The 12,907-nt window shown below is 38.8% G+C and overlaps 1 long non-coding RNA gene across 1 annotated transcript; it reads right to left on the reverse strand.

Moving 5' to 3' along the window:
- Positions 1-6,549: 6,549 nt before the first annotated feature.
- Positions 6,550-10,386, reverse strand: LOC143668901 (uncharacterized). Its single transcript, XR_013168621.1, has 3 exons — positions 10,184-10,386; positions 8,283-8,369; positions 6,550-7,162 (listed from the first exon to the last, which is right to left on the reverse strand). It is a non-coding gene; the product is annotated as an uncharacterized LOC143668901 (long non-coding RNA).
- Between the last annotated feature and the right edge of the window lie 2,521 nt (positions 10,387-12,907).

Here is a 12,907-nt window from a genome sequence, read left to right on the forward strand (position 1 = left end):
ACACCGGTTTTACCTGTGTTCGGGGGCCACCTCTCATTCCTATCTTCAACAAAGAATGTCAAGAGCATCAGCCATTGTACTGCCTCAGTACTGCGGAAGAGAGAAACTACCACTGAAACTGAGCCTTAAGAATTAACACAAAAACAGCCTTGATGTATGTTAGCCTTTTGAAGTAGCTAGAGGCAAATACCTGTTAACTGTTATAACTCACTTGTTTCACTTGCTATGTTTTATAACTGCATAATCTTCGGCCTGACATTGGACAGTAATGAGTTAACTCCTTACTTGCCTCACTTGCTTGTACCCCCTCATCATCATCATCACCATAAGTGCCCCACCTGGATTTGTCAGTTCTTAGCAACCCTTAATGGCCTACTTTGTTCAGCTTAGTCTCTTTACTTGTTATCTTTCATTAATTTAGCGATTTACAACCATTTAGTTTAGCCTCTTTACTTATTATCTTATGTGGACTGAACTACTTACAACTCCACTGTAACCTATAACCATCTGTATTACCCCAGCTGGACTTTCAGTTTCTAATGAATGTTAATTAAGCAATTTATGACCCAGCTGTAACCTGTAACCTGATGCTTACCCCAACTAGCTTTTCTCAATCCACAAGAGCAGCCCCTAGGGCCCGTGCACACACATTTCCAATTGAACAAATCGATGTCTCCTGACACCCCCTTGTCACTATCTTTACCTCCCTCTGTTTGAATTTCATAAAAACCCAAAATTCTCCAAGCTGGCAGGTATAGAGCTAAGATTTGGTCTCCTTAGACCTTGTGCAACTGCAATGAAAACTCTTTCTCTCTTTCAAAATCCCAGTGTCTCCAGATTGATCACTGAGCACATCAGGCAGTTTACCAAGGCTTGGCCGGTGTTCTAGTTTGCAAGCTGCCAAAATGCAATATACCCGAAATAGAAAGGCTTTTAAAAAGGGGAATTTGTTAAGTTGCAAGTTTACAGTTCTAAAGCCATTATATGTTCAAATTAAAGCAAGGATATAAAAATGTTCAATCTAAGGCATCCAGGGAAAGATACCTTGGTTCAAGAAAGCTAATGACATTCAGGGTTTCTCTCTCAACTGGAAAGGCACATGGCACATGGTGACATCTGCTAGCTTTCTTTCCAGGCTTCTTGTTTCATGAAGGTCCCCCAGGGCATTTTCCTTGGCCATCTTCAAAGGTCTCTGGCTGCATGGGCTCTCATGGTCCTCATTGCTCTGTCCAAAATGTTCCCTATTTTAAAGGATTCCTGTAAACTAATCAAGACCTACCTGGAATGGATGGAGTCACATCTCCCTCTCATCAAAGGTTAATACCTATGCTGGTTTGAAAGGATGTATGTACCCTATAAAAGCCATGTTTTAATGCTAATCCCATTTTGTAAAGGCAGTCATTTCTTCTAATCCCTATTCAGTACTGTATGTTTGAAACTGTAATTATATGAGACTCAATCAAGAGTGGTTTTTAAACTGGTTTAGGTGGAGACATGTATCCACGCATTTGGGTGGGTCTTGATTAGTTTACTGGAATCTGATAAAAGAGGAAAACATTTTGGAGAATGAGGGAGAATCTGAGAGAGCAGAGAACACCACAGCACCATAACACAGAGAGTCCACCAGCCAGCAACTTTTGGAGATGAAGAAGGAAAATGCCTCCCAGGGAGCTAGAGAGGAAGTTAGCAGATGACACCGCATTCCCTTCCTGCCAAGAGAGAAACCCTGACTATGTTCCCCATGTGCCCTTCCAGATGAGAGAGAAACCCTGTGTTTACCATGTGCCTCTCCACTTGAGAGAGAAACCCTGAACTTCATCAGCCTTCTTGAACCAAGGTATCTTTTCCAGGATGCTTTAGATTGGACATTTCTATAGACTTGTTTTAGTTAGGACATTTTCATGGCCTTAGAACTGTAAACTAGCAACTTATTAAATTCCCCCTTTTAAAAGCCATTCTGTTTCTGGTATATTGCATTCTGGCAGCCAGCAAACTAGAAAAATACGCACAACTGGGTATGTCACATCGCCATTCAGTTCATCTAACTGGGTTTCTGCCCTATAGTACTGAGTAGGCATTCAAAGAAATGGCTGCCTCTACAAGATGGATCAGATTTAATACATGGCTTTTCTAGGGTACATAATCCTTTCAAACCAGCACAATGAACTGGTCAATTAGTCAGGCTAATCAGTCAGTCTAGCACACATTTGCTCTGAGGTACTGCTTTGTGGCTGGTGACAGTTTCGTTTTTTGTTTTTGTTTTTCATCTGTTAAAAAAAAAAGCTTAGTAAATTATTTGAGTAGAAATGTTAAACAAATAAATATTGCTTCTTAAACAATGAGGTGAAAGTGAATATGTCGATGTCTAGTTGTTATGGAAAATACCCAGAGGCCAAAGTATCAGAAGCCTGTCATCCTTATTGTACTGGTCTGAAAGGATTATGCATCCTAGAAAAGCCATGTTTTAATCCTGATCCAATCTTGTGATGTAGCCATATCTTCTAATCCCTATTCACAACCGTGGGTTGGAAACTTGATTAGATTATCTCCTCAGAGATGTGGCATGCCCAGTTGTGGGTATTAATCTAAAAATATGAACTAGTTCTCACAAGAATTACTTCAAAAATATGATTCTTGTACAAAGAGCGTTTAAGTCCAGGGTACAGGGGGAAAACTGCTATCGCATGCTATGAGCTCTGTTCAAAAGGAAACCATCAGCACTACCACAGCAACAGCAGAGGTAAATAATGGGGGGAGGGACAAGAGTTACGAGGAGATTTAGATTTCCTATTTGGTGAGGGTGTGTATATTGGTTTTCATTTTGGGAAAAATGAAATTATCTAGATTTGAGAATGTTGATGGACTGTGGACGCTGGGCCCTCTACATGATGCCTGATGAATGCAGGTGGCTGAAGGATGCACTGACGGAGAAACAGATTGGACAGTGATGGTGTATACCATGAACACGTGTTCATTCACACTGTTGCAAGCCTCAGGACTTTTCTCCTTTTTGTAGCAGCACAACCTTTGTTCATAAGTATACACCATTTATGTTTTAAAATTTCAGCAACATGAGTGACCACTTTATATTTAAGAAGGAATAATTGTGTAGTAGGAATGGATTTCCTCTGTAATTGTGAGTGTAGGCTACATTTGTATAAGTCTCTGTCCTGGATGGGCAGTGCCATCAGAACTCCAAGTATGTAGATAAATAGTGCCATGTGACAGAATTCACTTTGGAGTAGGCAGGTAGGGAGTTGATCATAAAGTTTTTAATCTCCAAAATGCCATAAAGAAGAGATATTTACTCTGTAAAAAACAACATCTACACTAGAGGTTCTAGCATTTGCTAGAAGCTTTACCATATCTTTCATTCATTTTCTTCCTTTTTTTCTCATCATTTTGACTTTTAATTAAGTCTATTTACTCCTGATGACTACCTCTCCTTATTGCATGTAGAAGGCCATGTTTGTCAGCTATCAGTAAATTTCCTCTAGATTCTGCAGGATGCACTTCCTTTTCTATTTGCAGTCACATTTTCATAATTCCATATTTTTATTTTTGTATTTTTCTCTTTACTAATCTTTGATCGTGATGAGATAAATTCACATTTAGACTTTGCCAGTGGGCACTGCATGCAGATTACTCTTGGTACCTCTCAGTCCATTTCTCATCTCAAATCGATCCTCAGAGGGCAGGTTCACAGGCCCAGCTTATGAGCCTCTTCCAGTTTCTAACAGGCCTATTTCAGGGATGCTCTGGGATTTTTTTTTGTGTGCTGTATAGCAGGGTCACATTTCATTCTTTTTCTGTGTGAGTATCCCTATATTGTAGCATCATTTGTTGAATTTATTTGTTTGTTTTGTTGGTTTCTTTGTTTGTTTATTGGGAAGTAGATGGACTAGGAGTCAAACCCAGGTCTCCTGCATGGCAGATGAGAATTCTACCACTAAACTTCCCTCGCACCTCTGTTCTGAGATCTTTTGTGGGATCTTCTTTTGTTACTTAAACTATATCATGCTTAATGTTTGAATGAACAAAATGCAATCCATAGAGCATACGAATACAGGGATTTTCTTGTTTCTATCTCTATTTATAGTTCTTTTATTTATATGAATGAAAATGCACCATGTTATCCCTCATCCTTCATTCTTTACTTCCTTATTATTGTTTTATAATGCAATTTTATTACGATATATTCAAACCCCATAAAATCCATCCAAATTATTCAAGTCATGGCTCGCAGTATTATCACATAGTTGTGCGTTCATCACCATAATCAATTTTAGCACATTTCCATTTACCTAAAAAAAAAACAAAAAGAAAACTCAAAACATCCTAAATCCCTTATCCTCATCCCCATTACTGCCTCCTAGTATTGGTGTGATACATTTGAACTGTGATGAAAGAATGTTAACACACGTTCTAGTTTGAAACTGTTGCATACCCCAGAAAAGCCATGTTCTTTCAATCCTGATCCAATCTTGTGGGTCTAGCCTTGTCTTCTGCCCCCTTTCCTCCTCATTCTCATCATTCCCCCTCTAGTTCAGGTGCTTGTAACTTCACATGTGAACTAATATTACTAAAAATAAAAGTAAAAGGTATTTAATGCTTACTATGTACAAGGCATTGTTCTCTGCACTTTACCCATTTAATTTTAGTCCTACTGGACAATGCCATGATTATCCCCATTTTACAGAAGAGAAAACTGAGGCAAAACACCTTATCCAAGTTACAGAGCTGGCAAGGGCCAAAGGCAGCGTGGGCCAGGCCATCTGCTCCAGAGCCTGGGCTCTCAACCTCTACCCAGCATGGCCTTGATTTCTGCAATCAGCTCAAATGGCCTCTAAAGAGAGGAAAGATGGAAGATGGAAAAACACCTCCTCCCATCCCACACACCGTGGTTTTATTATAATAATAATAAAACGATAATTATTTTTATTTATTATTATTATTTCAGAAATCATTTTAATTGTCACCCCTCTGCTTAGAGGATGAAATCCAAACCTCACCATCTACCACATTTGTATTCTCCGCCATGAGGTCCCAGCCTCTCTTTTCTGACCCTCATTTGTTATTTCTTACAAGAATCCGTTGCCTCAAACAGTCCAACTTTCTCTAGGTAGCCCTGGACGCCTCTGCACACTCCATGCCCCACTCTCCTCATTCAAATCCTTGCCCCTTTCAACTCATCTAAATCCTCCTCTCTCTTCACATCCTGCCTTTTGTGAAACATTATGGAAATAATCTCAGCCACAAGTGAGTATGTTTATCTCCTCTTGATTTGTACAAAAACATTCTATCATTCTATTTGTTCCCTGTGACAAGCCATCTTCTCATGAGTCTATGTCTTAAGCCCTGAGTTGGATGATAAGTTATTTGAGAGCAGGGATCACATCTTATTCCCATCTGTCTCCTTTTATTTTTACATTTTATCTTTTATTGTAAACAACAAACAAACATACATTCTTGACATACAAATATTCTTGACATGGTTACAATCAAAGCTTCACAAAAGCATCACATAGTTGTGTATTCATCACCATGATCATTTTTTTAAAAAGATTTGCATCTCTCCAGCGAAAGAAAGAAAAAAGAAAAAACTCATACATGCCATACCCCTTACCACTCCCTCTCATTGACCACTAGTATTTCAATCTACTCAATTAATTTTAACCTTTGTTCCCCCTATTATTTGTTTATTCTTATCCATATTTTTACTCATCTGTCCATACCATAGATAAAAGGAGCATCAGACACAAGGTTTTCACAATCAGTCACACTGCAAAAGCTATATCATTATACAATCTATCTCCTCTTTTGACCCTCAGCAATGAAATAACCTATGAAAAAATTTGATTGAGCCAAATACTGAAATCATAATAGCCACACTTATTGAATGCTTATCATGTCCTAAATGCTGGGCCAGAGCTTTATATGCCCAGTTCCACATAATCCCCAGCAGGAATCTTTTAATCCAAGACCAGCCAATGGAAGTTAAAACACAAAACTAACTCTTGTTGAGAACAGTGCATGAGCGTCTTTTCATGTTGGGCTGGATGTGTGCCCATATTTTAAAAGACCTATTTTCTTGTTTGTTTGTTTGTTTTTAGTTTTAGTTTTTTTTTACTGTATAGTATAACATATATACAAAGCAAAGAAAGAAAAAAGCAATAGTTTTCAAAGCACTCATCAACAAGTAGTTACGGGACAGATCCCAGAGTCTGTCATGGGCTACCATATAATCCTCTCAGATTTTTCCTACTAGCTGCTCCAGAATATAGGAGGCTAGAAGGCTTAAATATTTTTTTATCATCACAATCAACTTTTCCCCCTTCTTTTTTTGTGAAAAATAACATATATGCAAAAAAGCTATAAATTTCAAAGCACAGCACCACAATTAGTTATAGAACATATTTCCGAGTTTGACATGGGTTTCAATCCCACAATTTTAGGTTTTTAATTCTAGCTGCTCTGAGATACTGGAGACTAAAGGACATATCAATTTAATGATTCAGCATTCGAATTCATTTCATTTGTTAAGTCCTATCTTCTCTGTTTATCTCCACCATCACCTTTGATCTTTCCACCCCTCTCTTTAGGGGTGTTTGGGCTATGGCCATTCTAAATTTTTGATATTGCTGCATTTCTTGTCAAGCGGACCTTAAGGAAGCAGCATCCAGAGGCAGGGTGGGGTGAAACAGCATCACCTGCCCCATCACCCATCAACCACAAGTAGAGAAAAGGCAGGCACTGAGACACCTCCCTTTGAAAAGCCGTCTTTGCCCTGGGGTCATTCATCTGATAACAGTCTGCTCAGGTGATAACAGGCTTTTCATATCACTTATCCATTAAGCCTAAAACTACCTTGCCAAAATGTCATTAAACTATTCCTCACCAGTTTCTACAACCCAGGAATCCATGTAAGTTTTTCTTGACAGAAAACTAGCCTCATTCTTTCTTTCCAACCGAAGAGCTGGCCCTGTGGTTCTCACTTTCACCCAAGATAACTGTCAGGCAAACACCTTGAAATAATAATTTAAAGATACCGAGAAATCACCTTGGAGGTTGTCTTACCATATTTAGACTTCAGCTCCATTCTTTCCTGTTCATCCATGTTATCCAGGATGGTGCACTTTGTTTCTTTTTTCTTTATTTTCATCTGAAAGAAACAATGAAAGCTCTCAAATTCTCAGAAAGGTAACTTGATCAGAATTTAAAACACATGGGAAATATTCTGCCTTTAGTATATAATAGTTTATTTTTAAGCTGGTATCTTTTATTAATAATATACATGGAGTTCAGTAGGACAAAGCCATGTCATGCATCTTGAAAAGATATCATGAACTAACAATCAGAAAAAAATAACAGAGATTACAGTCAATTCCAAGAATTAATTAGCAACAATCCAGTCTTTTATTTTTCTCATAACATGTGAAAACAACTGGGTAGGTCTTAAGGACCCCATCCTATGCCTCAGAGAGTTATTTGAAGATGCCTATCAAAACCATGTTAAGGTATGTAGAGAAAAGACAGTAATTTCACAGCACAAAGGCAATTTTCTGATAGCTTGGTGATTAGGAGCATGCGCCTCTAACCCAAGGGTTTGAAACCTGGGTTTAGCACCTAATAGCTGGGTGACTGAGAAAACGGTTTGACACTTCTCAGCCTCCATCTCCTCATCTGTAAAAGGGGGGTACACATAATCCCCATCCCATTGGGTTGATGGAAGGACTGACTAAGGTAATACATTATCTTATATACACAAGAATGGCCACTACCATCACCATTGGCATCATCACTATCTACTTGGTACATGGCAAAAAGGTGCTAAGTTTTGTTTGTTTGTTTTTGGCTAGTTATTTATTTATTTATTTATTTATTTTGCATGGGCAGGCTCCAGGAAACGAGGTGCTAAGTTTTTAAAGCCATGCACAACTGGGGAACAATCTCCCCCAGAGATTCTGGGAAAATGTAATGGGATTTAAGCCTCTGTGGTGCCTGGTTCCCTTTCACCACATTCCTTTGGGAAAGTAATCACAAATAAAACTAAAATAATATATAAATGATTTTGGACAAGGTACTGTTAATTATGGTAAGCCCTTTTTTCGGGGGGGTGGGGTGCGTGATCCTGGAATCGAACCCGGGAAAGCGAGCATTCTACCACTGAATCACCCCTGCACCCTCCATTATTTTTTATCATGTCGTCTTTGTAGAGTATTCATAATGTTTCCTATAGAAAAGTGGACCCAATGTTTTCTTCCAAGCACATGAGTACTTACTTCCCTGTGAGTGTCCTCCCAGAGGGCCAGGAACAGGATTCTGGAAAAGTTGACGAATGGGCAGTTAAGAGGCTTCTCAGTGGTCAGCTCCGTGGAAAAAAAAGAGAAGGAAAAACCTACAGCAAAACACCGCTTTGGTGGTGTTACTACGTCACTTAGAGTTTTTTATTTATTAAAGAGGATCTTAGGAGATTAGACTGTTGCTTCACACAAGTACAATAATCAAATTCCAGGATTTGTAGTCATAGTATACTCTTAGAATTTCTCCTTCCTCTTCCGAGGCCCGTTTGGTCAGAACACTTCGGTAATGCTCTAGTGAACATAATGCAAGGCTGATAGAAAATAACTTTAGATTTGATATAGAACCGTTGAGTCTGCTAGAAACTGTAAGAGCTGCAATGACAAAAATCTGCCTCTGGCATTTTCATTTATCTAGGCAAACATGACTTGTGGCAGAGAATGCATTATAAAGTAGTCTAGTTTGTCTTCTTGAAAAAGTGGTTGTCAAACAGTTTAGCAGTTTAACAAACCCAAGCTAAAGCTGCTAAAGTTGTCACTTCACATGTAATGAGGTGTCTTTATTTCAAATAAACAAATAAATAAGCACACCAGGTACCGCTTGCAGCCCCAGATTCAAAGCAAGTTAAAGCCCCATTTAGCACTATCTGAGTAAAAACCAAGGCTGACACATAGAATGTATTCCACACTGAAAAACAAGGAAATCAGAGTTGACAGTTATATACTACTTGCAAAACAATTTTATTTAGATGATTCACAATGAATATTTCTAGGTCCTTACAAGCAAAGGTCATCTGTGGTGTTGATAACATCTTGTTGGGCCGGTGGAAGAGCATAAACAAACAAACAAACAAACAAAACAAATAAAACAACAACCAAAAAATCACCCAATTTTGTTCAGTTGGATCTCACAGAGCATATATTTCATGCTGACTTGAAAGGCAATAGTCTGATATAACTAAAATCAATCAGCATAATTCTAAAGCAGTAATGCCTCTAACATTCACTTATGGCACATCAAAATATCCATTCTGGAATCAAAGGTATCCCAAAGTTCTGGTTTGATATTAATAAAGTAAATGAAGCATTTGTACGTCTGTCTGGTCATGAATTCAATTTTCATCCCTCCATGTCCTTGAAGAAGCCCAGTGTATAATGCTTTGGAACAGCAATTCAGGAACAGAGAAACCAAAGGAGCAAAGGCACAAAGTTTAACTCTGTTAAAGTTATATAATCTCCTTGGAAAAATGACCCAGGGGTTGGCTATTTTCAACTTTCTTATGTAGAACTGAGTGGGAATGTAATTTGGCCGTCAGTTATTAAACAATTTTCTCCATCAATCATGTCCATCTGTATCCCCAAGACAGTGAATTTACCCTGAGAAATAGACTGGGCCTAAAATAGAGTTTCCTCCTCAGAACAGAGCTAAGGGTACAAGTTGGCTTTCTGAAGCTGTGGCTCCAATTTTTGGTACTTGCTTGGGTGAACAGCCTGGAAGGATGGGCCAAATTCCCACCGCCCCCTGATTCTGCAGGGCCACACCAAGGCCCACTTTCCAGGCCTAAGGCAAGGCAGCTGCAACCTGGAAATGCTACCCACGTGGCCTAAAGAAACTCCTTAGAGATGCCAACGATTGTTAGCCAAATCTGCTCAGCCAAAGTAAATTTCCTCATTAGCATAAAGTGTTATATAAAAGCCTAAACATAATCCCAATAGTAATTAGCATAGTGGATTGTGGGGAGAATCTTAACTCACTAGCTCATTTGGTCTCTAAGAAAAGGGTTGAATGTTCACAGCTGCAAAGCTAGGCAGATACTTCTGGTACTTTAGAATGAGTTGTCTTAAAGCCCCTCACTCAAAGCCACCATCAAGCCACAACTCACCACAGTTGCTTTCCCCATCTCGGATATTATATTGGATCAGATTTTCCATCCACATCTGAGAGCAAATACAGCGCTTTGTCATGGGGTTGCAGTAACCATGGCCAGAATGAGCAACCTGGAAAGGGGCAAAGCAATCTGGCGAACAGGACTGAGGTTACACAGAGGGAAGGAGAATGCCTTGCTTTGGCTTCTCTTGAATCGGGTATAGCATAAACCCTGAAGAGATGCATCTTGTTGAAATGAGAGCCACTTCTGGTTTAGACCGGTGTTCTGCACTCAGTATGGGCATAGTAGGAAGCAAATGCTAGAAAAAGCCCACATCTTGTAGCAAAAGTCTTAAACAATGTAACAAAAATGGAGAATCCTCTATCCTAAGAAAGATAAAGTCTAAGAATTTATCCAGTGAAATAACCAGGGATATGCTCAAAGATCTATCTACATTGTAGTAATATTTAAAATAGTGAATACCAGCAATGCATGGAATCAATCTCAAGGCCCAGGAATGGAGGATTAGCTGCACAAATTATGGACCATCTCCAAGGGAGAAGACTATGCAGACATGAGCATATTACTGAAAAGAAATCTTGAATGATTTAAGAAAATGTTCTAGTATAATTTGAAGTTAAAAAAGCAGATGAAAATATTTATCAGATTAGCCTGAGAGTATTAAGTATTTCTAGAGATGGGGCAACAGGAGGAAATATATCAGAATCGTTACAAAAGTTATCTCAGAGGGGGAATTCTAGACTCTAGAAACTAGCAGAATATTTTCTTTATTCCTGTCTGAATATTTCAAATTTATCCAAATAAACATGTATTTTTAAAACTTGAGAAAAAAGAGAATTATTTTTAAAAATACGTCATTCGGTGACATACTCAGCATGGCGATGTAAGACAGCTACTGAAAATATCTCCCCAAAGATTCAGCGAGAAAAAGGACAATTCTCATTTGTTCAGAACTCTGGAGGAAGGCATAGACTGGAGAAGGATCCCACAAACGCTGAATCAAAGAAAGAGGAAATTATCAGGTAGGAAACTTCCTTTCTGGACTGGCCAGTCCTTGCCTCTCCCCTTCACTTGGTCCCAGGCTCATGGAAAGGGCCCAGAGGCAGCAACCAGGATCTCTCTCACCTCCTACCAGGGACAAAGGCTATAAAATCTCTCACAGCACTGAGACAGATCCCCAGCTACATTCAGACACAGAAACCCAAGCCCACAGGGACCCATAGCAGGATTTCAGCTTCCGGGGAGGGCAGAATAGAAAAGGGCAGCAAGAAAGAGCTCCACAAAATCTTCCCCAAAGCCGCAAGTAACCAGGCAGAAACTGTCTGAATGAATTGTTTAGGGACCCGGAGGACATTTTTTGAGATGCCACAAAATGTTGGGAAAACTATCAACGTTTCAAATAACCTATAAAGACCTGTCCTCCAAAAACTACTTAGGGTATACCGGCCCCTAGTGGTCAGAGAGGAAAGTCAAACTCTCACCTCCAGGTGGCGCTAGCACAACAAAAGCCATCAGTTCAACTTCATTTTTAGGTAAAGTCATTATTAGGTTATCACCGGCAGACACCGTGAGTTCTTTCACTAAAGCTAATTAAAAATAGTACATCCCATAACATGGTATAGTGATGTTCTATTATTGCCCTACAATAAATTAGTTTTATGGATCCATAAAATAAAATAACATATATTTTGGTAATAGATAGTCATATGATTGTACCTGAGACACCCCCACCCCCACCCTGCCCCACCACCTCTGGCTAGTACTAGGAACTGCGTCTTATATTATGCTGTAAGGCAGACTTTGTAAATATTAACCATCTACCTGAGTTGACACTGTAAAGAAGAAAAAGATTCAAATTCGCCAAGCAAGCTATTGGGTGATAAGGGTTATATAAAATGGGTGAGGTACTGTGGATTCAGTCTATTTTCTCTTTTGAGGCCAATTTTTCTTTACTCTCTGGTGTGTGCTATTTGTAGTCATAAAACAACTAGGTGTAATCATAACTGTTTCTGTACCATTAATCACACACCACTCATTCTCCTAATATCACCTCATGAATGTCTGCTAATGGCCTTGCTTTTCGAACCTTTGTAAGAGAAAATCCAGTCAACCTCCATATAAAAAAACTATTTTACTAAAGCAGCAGGAACATCCACTAAAATAAGCATAAGAATTATGCTCATTTACTTTCTCTGTTATCAGATTACATTGACATATTCATATCATGGCTCTATGGGCTGGACTCAACTGGACGGGAGTTTCACTTATAAATACAATTGTGATATGTCAAGACAGTGCACAGAGAAAGGCAACAATTTAATGAAAAAGAAGAAAGAAGCTGAGTGCCTTAGAAAGGCAAAGTTGTCTGAGGCTATATGGAGATGTAGCAATAGACCCACCAGAATTTAATTAATTTAAATGGGTTTAACTCAACGTATATACTAGATAAAACTGTTCCAGGAACTGTTCCAAGGATTTTTAAATTAGTCATTCATTTAATCCTCATAATACCCCATCTAGTAAATACTATTAGAACCCAAGGATGTTAAGTCTCAAGTCAGTTACCTTTCAATGTAGGATATAGCTTTAATTCACCATTATTCTTCTTTCTACTGAAAGGAGATCAAAGTAAATAAACAAGGTAGAAAAAGTAGTCCATAAAGTATATTACCCTCAGAAAGGCTCAAGAAGTATGAACCTTAACTCATTTAAGAGTCT

The sequence above is a fragment of the Tamandua tetradactyla genome, chromosome 25 (genome assembly GCF_023851605.1).
Source record: "Tamandua tetradactyla isolate mTamTet1 chromosome 25, mTamTet1.pri, whole genome shotgun sequence".
NCBI classification, from domain to species: domain Eukaryota; kingdom Metazoa; phylum Chordata; class Mammalia; order Pilosa; family Myrmecophagidae; genus Tamandua; species Tamandua tetradactyla.